Source organism: Notechis scutatus, chromosome 9 (assembly GCF_049901735.1).
Source record: "Notechis scutatus isolate UNSWTSFEM ecotype Mainland chromosome 9, rNotScu1.2, whole genome shotgun sequence".
Taxonomy (NCBI): domain Eukaryota; kingdom Metazoa; phylum Chordata; class Lepidosauria; order Squamata; family Elapidae; genus Notechis; species Notechis scutatus.
Window position 1 is genome coordinate 17,887,308 of NC_142017.1, and position 8,984 is coordinate 17,896,291.

Below are 8,984 nucleotides of genomic sequence, written 5' to 3' on the forward strand. Positions count from 1 at the left end.
TATGTCATCCATGAATCTGGAGAAGATAGACCTCTAATTAGCCAGTGAAAGGCAACATTATTGAAAGAAAACGTTGCTACAACTTTAAAAGCACAACTATAATGACGTGGGAAAATACCCGAACAAAGCTGAATACCATACATGTAACTACCCGCGAAAACTTAAGAAAACATATAAACAACATATAGATACAAACAACAAGTGTATATACAAACAAGATAACATAATCATAAGACACCAATAGGAAAAGATAATAAAATAGATGAGAAGGATAATAATAATATATTAATATATTTATTTATTTTGGCTGCTCAAGAACAAGCCTTAGCCACAAATTGCATGAAGGCAAAGATTCACCATGTCATCACCAACAGCAAATGCCGCCTCTGTAATGAGAAAGATGAAACAGTTGATCATTTAATCAGTGGGTGCAGCAAAATTTCACAAACTGACTACTTAGAATGCCATAATTGAGTTGCTAAAATTATTCACTGGAAACTATGTCAAAAGTTTGGATTCGAGTATAGTAACAACTACTGGGAACATCAGGTTGAGAAGGAGAACATCTGGAGTAGAGGTGGTATTCAGCAGGTTCTGACCAGTTCTGGAGAACCGGTAGCGGAAAATTTGAGTAGTTCAGAGCAGTGGTCCCCAACCTTTTTGTACCAGGGACCAGTTTCAAGCAGAAACACTTTTTCAAGGACCGGCGGGGGGAGATTCTATTTTCCATTCCCAAAACTTTATGTTTACCCTACAACTAGCATTAAAGACACCTGACTGCAGTCTCTCTAGTTCTAGGTCTTGCCCAGCTGTGTAGCTACAAAATTTCATGCAGATGTTTCTCTTATCTCTGTTTGATGAAAACAGGAATTGAATGAGGAGCATTTAGTCAGGAGTTTTAGTTACAGTTTCACAGCACTAAGCAGCTTTAGCACAGAACAGTTGAGCTAAGCCACGCCCAGGCTCCTTGCTGCCTCCTTGCTCACACAGCAAATACTGTTTCCATTTCCAAACAGCCCTCAACTCTCTCACACACTGACAGGATGCTAGCCAGGTGAATACCGATGGATGCTGGTAGGCAGAGGCAGAATTTTGCCCCTTATTTTCATCCTCAAAAACTCAGCCCGACCACATAGTTTCATAGCAAAGTACAGGTATCGAGCTAGTAACTAGATCATTCTGCTTTTCAATCTCAAGAAACTAGTGGGAAAAATTTGAAATGTGGTTAAATCTGATGTCATCTTCAGTGACATTGAAGTAGCAAGAGAAGAGCTACAAAACTGATGGGGGGCTGAAGGCTAAAATATATGAAGAACAGTTGCAGGAATTTGGACTGGCTAGTCTGGTGGAAAGAAGGACGGGGGTGACATGCTAGCAGTGTTCCATTGTTTTACGGAGTTTCCACAAAGAAGAGGAGGTCAATCTATTCTCCAAAGTACCAGAAGGCAGGATGGATGGGAACTAACCAAGGAGAGAAGCAGGGATGGGATTCTCCTGGTTTGGACCGGTTCTATAGAACCGATTGTTATTATTCTGCCCAGTTCAGAAAACGGGCAAATTGTGCCCCTAGCTGGCCCTGCCCCCTCCTCCTGCCCTTCCCTCCATGCCCAGTCGGTCCTTCTTGCACATGCGTGACATTGTTGACTGCCTTCTCCCCCACCCAGTCACTCCTTAAGGCAGGGGTGGGCAAACTACGGCCCGCGGGCCACATCCGGCCCGTTGGTCTGTCCAATCCGGCCCGCCCCTGAAAAAAAATTGCTGGGCATGGCGTGTTGCCCTGTGCCGCGTGGCCCCAAAGCTGCAAAACAGTGCGGAGCGCTCTCGGGAGTAGGAAAGAAAGAACTTTGCAAAGGCCTTGGCTGGGAGTTCGAAATCACCTTGAGTGCGACCTCTCCGAAGGTGAGTCCCCACCGATCCCCTTTTTTTTCCGGGGCTTCAGGCTTAAACTTTGCAGAGGCAAAGTTTGCAGGCTGGAGCGTCTTCCGCCAAGGAGCGGGAAGGGTTCCGCCCCGCGCGGGCGGGTGGGCTGCTTAAACTTTGCTCGGGCGGCACTTTAAAAGCCTGCTCCCAGCACTCGAGCAACTTCCCAGCAACTTTCAGCTTCCTTTTTCCTCGTGGGCGCTCGCACCTGGCCCCGAGCCGTGCGGCGGAGAAACCCAGAGCGCCGCCGGGTCGCCTCCTCCAAGCAGCCCGCCCGCCTGCTTGGTGGAACCTTCCGCTCCTTGGCGGGAAGCGCTCCGCCTGCAAACTTTGCCTGTGCAAAGTTTAAGCCTCGGCCCGGAACCGAGCAACTTCACAGCAACTTGCGGCTTCCTTTTGCCTCGCGGGCGTCGCGCCTGGCCCCAAACCAGCGCGGCGGAGGGAAGCCGGCGGGCGGGCGGGCTGCTTGGAGGAGGCTCCGGGCTTCCCTCCGCCAGGCGCGAGCACCTGCGAGTTAAAGGAAGCCGAAAGTTGCTGGGAAGTTGCTCGGGTTTCCGGGCTTCAGGCTTAAACTTTGCAAAGGCAAAGTTTGCAGGCTGGAGCGTCTTCCCGCCGAGGCGGGAAGGGTTCCGCCCGGTGGGCGGGCGGGCTGTTAAACTTTGCTCGGGCGGCACTTTAAAAGCCTGCTCCCAGCACCCGAGCAACCTCCCAGCAACTTTCGGCTTCCTTTTAACTCGCGGCCGCTCGCGCCTGGCCCCGAGCCGCGCGGCAGAGGGGAAGCCCGGCGGGCGGGCGGGCTGCTTGGAGGAGCGGCCCGGCGGTGCTCCGGCAGCAGCAACAGGCAGTTCCACCGGGCTCCGCTCAGGTGTCTGGCTGGGGCTGTCAGGAGTTGCTACCGCCGGCGCAGCTCCGCGCGACTCAGTCCGCGTTGCCTTGGGAAGGAAAAGGCAAAACCAGGAGCCGCTGAGCCTGAGCCTCCGGTGCCGCTGCTCCCGTTGCAAAGCACTCTTCCTTTTTGCCTTTCCTTCCCGAGGCAACGCGGACTGGAGCAGCGCGGAGCCGCGCCGGCGGTAGCAACTCCTGACTCAGGGGGCCTCCGAGGAGGGGAAGGAGGAGGAGAGGGGAAGGGTGGGGGGCGATTCCCAAAAATCTTGTGCTGACCCGGCCCGTCTGTCAAATTTTAAAAGTCAATGCGGCCCCGAGCCAAAAGTTTGCCCACCCCTGCCTTAAGGTATTTCTTCCCCCCCACTCCCAACAATCAGCTGTTGCAATGATCAGCCGTGCAGGGATCCCCCTCACTGTCTTACTGCTTTGCCCAGGAGGCTTCCCTGAGGCCCAGGAGGCAAAAAGGTTTTTCCTTTCCTAAGTCCCAGGGAAGCCTTCTCGGAGCAAACATTCCTCCACCCCAGGAGGCTTCCCTGAGGTCCAGAAGGGGAAAAACAACAACAGGGGGAGGTGCTGCAAAAAAAAAGAAGAAGAAGAAGAAGCAACACCCCTGGTTCAGAGAAGCGGTAAATGCCACCTCTGACTAGAGATTTTACAGTATCCTACCCCTGCCACACCCACCAAGCCACGCCCACAGAACCAGTAGTAAAAAAAATTTGAATCTTACCACTGATCTGGAGAATGAAAAAGTCAAGATCTTGTGGGACTTCAGAATTCAGACAGATAGGCATTTGGCCCACAACACACCTGACATAGCAATAGTTGAAAAGAAAAAGGGTTGGTTCATTGGCATGGCAATACCTGGTGATGCACGAATTTAAGATAAGCAGCAAGAAAAAAATCACAAAGTACCGGGTCTTACAAATTGAAGTTGAGCAACTTTGGAAAAAGAAATGGTGTGTTATCCCAATTGTAACTGGAGCCCTTGGAGCAATACCTAAAGGGTATTTTGGAAATCCTGAATTTATCAGACTTGAACACCTTGATTCTACAAAAAACCACCCTACTTGGAACAGCTTATATCTTCCAACGCTACCTGAACAGTCCCTAGGTCCTTGGTTAGGACTCGAGCTGTTGAGTTATCAACCAGCCCCAAAGGCTGTGAATCTCACTAAAGATTAATGCAGACATAAGACAATAAATACTGTGGCAATTAGGAGCTATTCCTCCAATATAATATAATAATAATAATATTCCAATTATAATATTATTTCTTCAATGCTACTAAATATTGAATGTTCCGATGCTAATGAAGATGACACCAGATTTAGCCACTTTTCAAATTTTTCCTGCTTGTTCCAGGGGTGGGATTCTACCGGTTCTGTCCGGCTCTGTAGAACCAGTAGCTCTAAAGAGCAGCAGACATAGAACTGGTTCTATGTCTGCTGCTGTTTTGGCCCCCACCGGCTCACCTAGGCTCTTACCTGACCTTTATTTCCTGGTTTTTCAACCTCAGCTGCTTTGCTCGGCACAGCTGCAGTTGAAAAAGCAGGAAAAAAGTGGCTTTTCAAACACTGTGCAGCTGTGTGCAGCGCTGCTCAGCTGTCCAGGCAGCAAGCTGATGATTCACACGTGCGCAAAGCACACCTGTGGGAGCAAAACATAAAACACCAAACCGGTGGTTAAACCGGTCAGATCCCATCCCTGGCTTATTCTGTCATTATTTTTATATGCACTGTTATATTCTAGATTTCATTTTTATTTCTTCTTGTATAACTTATATATGCACATACTTGTGAATCATTGCATATCTGTTTGACACACATGCACACATACACTCACAAACATGCCTTTTAGACCGTTGCAGCATTCTCCATGGTGACATGATGATCAAAATTCAGATGCTTGGCAACTGATTCATCTTTATGACGGTTGCGGCATTCCTGGGTCAGGTGATCACAGTTTGGGACCTTCTGATAAGCAAACTCAATGGGAAATCCAGATTCACTCAACAGGCATGTTACCAACTTAACAAATGCAATGGTTCACTTAACAACTGAGGCAAAAAAAGTCGTAAAATGGGGCAAACTCACTTAACCAATGTTTCGCTGAGCAACAGAAATTTTGGGCTCAATTGAAGTCGTAAGTCAAGGACTACCTGTGTATCTTTTTTGGCCTTATGGCTGTAATACATTTCTTTGATTTGAATTGAGAGAAGTGCACTGCCCTCCACCACCACCTGCACCCAGGCCAAGACCAGAAATCAAAAACAATTCCTTCAGATAAGAATGCACATAAATACACAGGTAGTTCTTGACTTACAACAGTTCATTTAGAGACCATTCAGAGGGATAACGGGACTGAAAAAAGTGACTTATGGATGTTTTTCACCGTTACGACCTTTGAAGCATTCCAACAGACACAGGACCAAAATTCAGATTCCGGCCAACCGGTTCAAACTTTTGACCATTGCTGCTTCCCAAGTCCATGTGATTCCCTTTTGTGACCGTCTGGTAAACAAAGTCAATGGGAAACCAGACTCATTCAACAACCAGGTTACTAACTTATCAACTGGGACCTCACTCACCTTGTGAGGGCCTCAGATCCTCTTGCCAGGAAGAACCGTTTGATAAACAAGCGATGCACGCTGCTCTTCTCCATTCTTCCTTCCAGTAATCTTAAATGTTAATGGAGATTCTCAGTCATCCAGGTGCATGTTGTACCAAGGTTGCTTTTTCAAGAGGCAACTAAATTTTCTTGTTTTTCTTCGAAGACATTTCGCTTCTCATCCAAGAGAAGAAGAAACTGAAGAAGAAGAAGCTTCTTGGATGAGAAGCGAAACATCTTCAAAGAAAAACAAGAAAGTCCAGTTGCCGCTTGGAAAAGCACCTTTGGGACAGTAATCTTAACAAAATGGAGAAGGGACTTCCGGTTTGAAAGGCTTCGGGGGCGGTAGGAATTCGCGATCGTGCGCGGTTCCTGCTGCGCTCGCCGCTAGCGTGCCCCCGATCCAGCAGGATTTGGGGGTTAATAGTCACCCCGTAGAGGTGACTGAAGATAGAGGAGGCCCAGCAGGGGTCCGGGGGGGATCACAACCCCCCTCCTCAGCTGGCTCAACTCCTTTCTCCAAAAGCGATGGAGCGGCGGTCAGCAATGGCCGCCACATAGAAACTTTCATCCGGACAAGATTGTGCAGGAGGAAGCTGAGAAAGTGAAAGTTTTTGGCTGAACTGGGATAACAAGTAACATCTAAATACCCTGGAAATTCAACTTTCTTAAAAATACATTGTTCCCTAAGAAGATCGTATAAGCGGCAGAAGAAAATGAAAAGGGAAGGGTTTTTTTTTCTCACTCTCCTTCCCTACGGAAATAGCAGAAGGAAATCGGAAAAACCCGTTTTGGCAACAGAAGGTAATTAAATTTGAAAATTAAAACCAAGGGGATATTAAAGATTTCTGAACATTGGAATCAAAAAATTCCTTTTTTGCTATAAGTGGGAAGGGAAAGATAAAGAACTTATATTAAGACTTTGCTGGAGGGGACTTCTTGGAGCTTATAAGATCAGAGACAAACTGTAATAAGACTTCTAAAAAATACATTTGGAACTTTGCAATTGATTCTACCCCAAGAAGAGAAAGTGTAAAAAGAAGAAAGTGCTAAATGAAACAGTTTGTGTTGATTTGGATTGCTTGATGACTTTGGGACTTTTGGAAACTATTTTTTGAAAGACTAAAAACTTTTGGGTTGTTTAAAAAATCTCACAATGGCATTATCCGTTGAAGAATTGAAAATGGAATGTCAAAGGTTAAGAGAAGAGGAACAAGAAGGGAAGGGCTCTTCTGGATCTGTTTTTCACTTTTTGGAAATGGTGATTTCTACTTACCAGGAATTACAACAACAAGAAGGTTGGGATGAAGAAGAAGAAGCCATCTTTAATGAACAAATAACTTTAGTTGAGGAAGAAAAGGGAAAGACGGGAAAGAGAATGGAGAATTCAAGACTTAAAAAAACAACCAAAAAAGGGAAAAATAAGGTGAAAAATCAATATAATGTCAGAAAGCAACAGAAAAGAGGAATACAACAGAGAGGGGAGATTAAGAGGGTGGAGATTAAGAGATGGGGGGGTGAAAAAGCTAGATTGGACAAGAAAGGAAAGGAAAAAGGGAAGAGAAGTTACAAAGGCTTGAAACAAGATGTAAAAAAACATATCTTTTTCAGGGATAAAGGGTAAAATACAATTAAAAAGAGATTCTGCAAAAGCACACAAGATTGTATTGTAGTATTGTATTTGAAATAGAGTTAGAAAATTGGAATATTATATGATTTAATAAAATATTAAAGGGAATATGTAAAATGTTTAAGATTTAATGATAGAGTTTAATTTGTTATGGATTATTGTTTCAACTATATTATAAACGTATTATTTTCTTATTTTAAAATGTACATAGAATGTACTAAGCAGAATCAGAATGGAAATTATATATTATCTTAAGTGTTAAATTTAGGGGAAGGATAGACCCCAGGAAGAGAAAGTTTAAAAAGAAGAAAGGGCTAAATGAAATAGCTTGTGTTTACAGAAGAGACTGGACACCAAGAGGGTGGAGATCAAGAGACGGGGGGGTAAAAAGACTAGGATTACAAAAGAGATTCTGCAAAAGTACATAAGATTGTATTGTTGTATCTTTACTTGAAACAATGTTAGAAAACTGGATCTTTATATGATTTAACAAAATACCAAAAAATGCTTAAGATTTAATGATAAAGTTTAATATACTATGGATTATTGTTTCAAATATATTATAAACTTATTATTTTTCTATTTTAAAATGTAGTAGGTAGTTTTAGAATGTGCTAAGCAGAATCAGAATGAGAATTATATATTATTTTAAGTGTTAAATTTAGGGGAAAGATATAAAGGCGTCATACTTCAATTAGTGATTACAGGAGAAATATTGTGTTAATGAGAAAAGAAAAATAGATGATTGAAACAGAACAGACAAAAGATATCAGTATAATGATCTAAATCGAGATGAAATAAATAAAATAGAATTAAGAGAGTGAAAAGAGGGGAGAAGCCATATAGAAAATATAGAATGGTAAATAAGATATGAAATGGTATATAAAGTGAGCATGAACTTGATTTATGTCTGTACCAAAAGATGTAACCTGGGACTAGGCCGCTTTCCAAAAAGAAGTTTTATGTTTTTATGTTTTGTGTTTTGTTTGTGTATGTTTGTCTATTGAAAATTAATAAAATTTATTTTAAAAAAAATGGAGAAGAGACTTGGAAAATGAAATTCATCATCATCATCATCATAAAAAAAGACCAATCATCCACTGGATGGTTATTGCATAGGATAGCATTTTATTTATGTTTTTAACTAATGATCTTGGGGTGAATTTGAAATAGAGGTGGCCGCTGGCTGTGGGAAACAATGGGATCGTCTTGAATCCGTTGTTTTTTAGATCCTCACTTACAACTATTCACAGGGCTGGCGGCACTTCAGCAACAGCTTAAAGCGAGATGGAGATTGCGAAACCCCAACGTGTGGTGTGAAATCTGGAGCTTGGGATTTATCTGGCCACGATAACTGGAAGTTCCTGAGAATGCTGGTGAAGAAGAAGAAGAGCTCCATCCGAGCCAGGTTTTCCCCTAAGCAGACTCTCCGCCCTGAAAAGGTCAAGCAAAGGAGAGAGAAGCCGTTCAGACAGCTGAAGACTGACAAATTATTCCAACCATGGACCATCCTGGCCCTCCACAAAATGATCCTAAATTTCACTAAATTGCCTATGTTGGTGAGTTTTTTTGCCTTGCTTTATTTTTTAAAAGACTCACCTTCTCAAATTGATCTGTACCTCTTTCCTCTCTCATTTCTTTTCATCTCTGATTCTGACCTTAGAGATCAGACACTTACCCAGGGGTAGGATTCTACTGGTTCTCACCTATTCGCTAGAACCGGTTATTAACTTTCTAAGCAGTTTATAGAACTGGTTGCTGGAAGAAATATCCTTTTTTTCCCTACCCTTATTACATTCTTGGCAGTATGCCTAGACTTACTGTCTCTGAAGGAGTTTTTTTTTCCTTTGCTGGTATTTTCTTAAAGGGGAAGGGTTGTTTTAAGCTTTTTACACTGCTGTTGGGAGGAAATACTCCCCTGTTGGGGTTCTTCCAGCCAGGA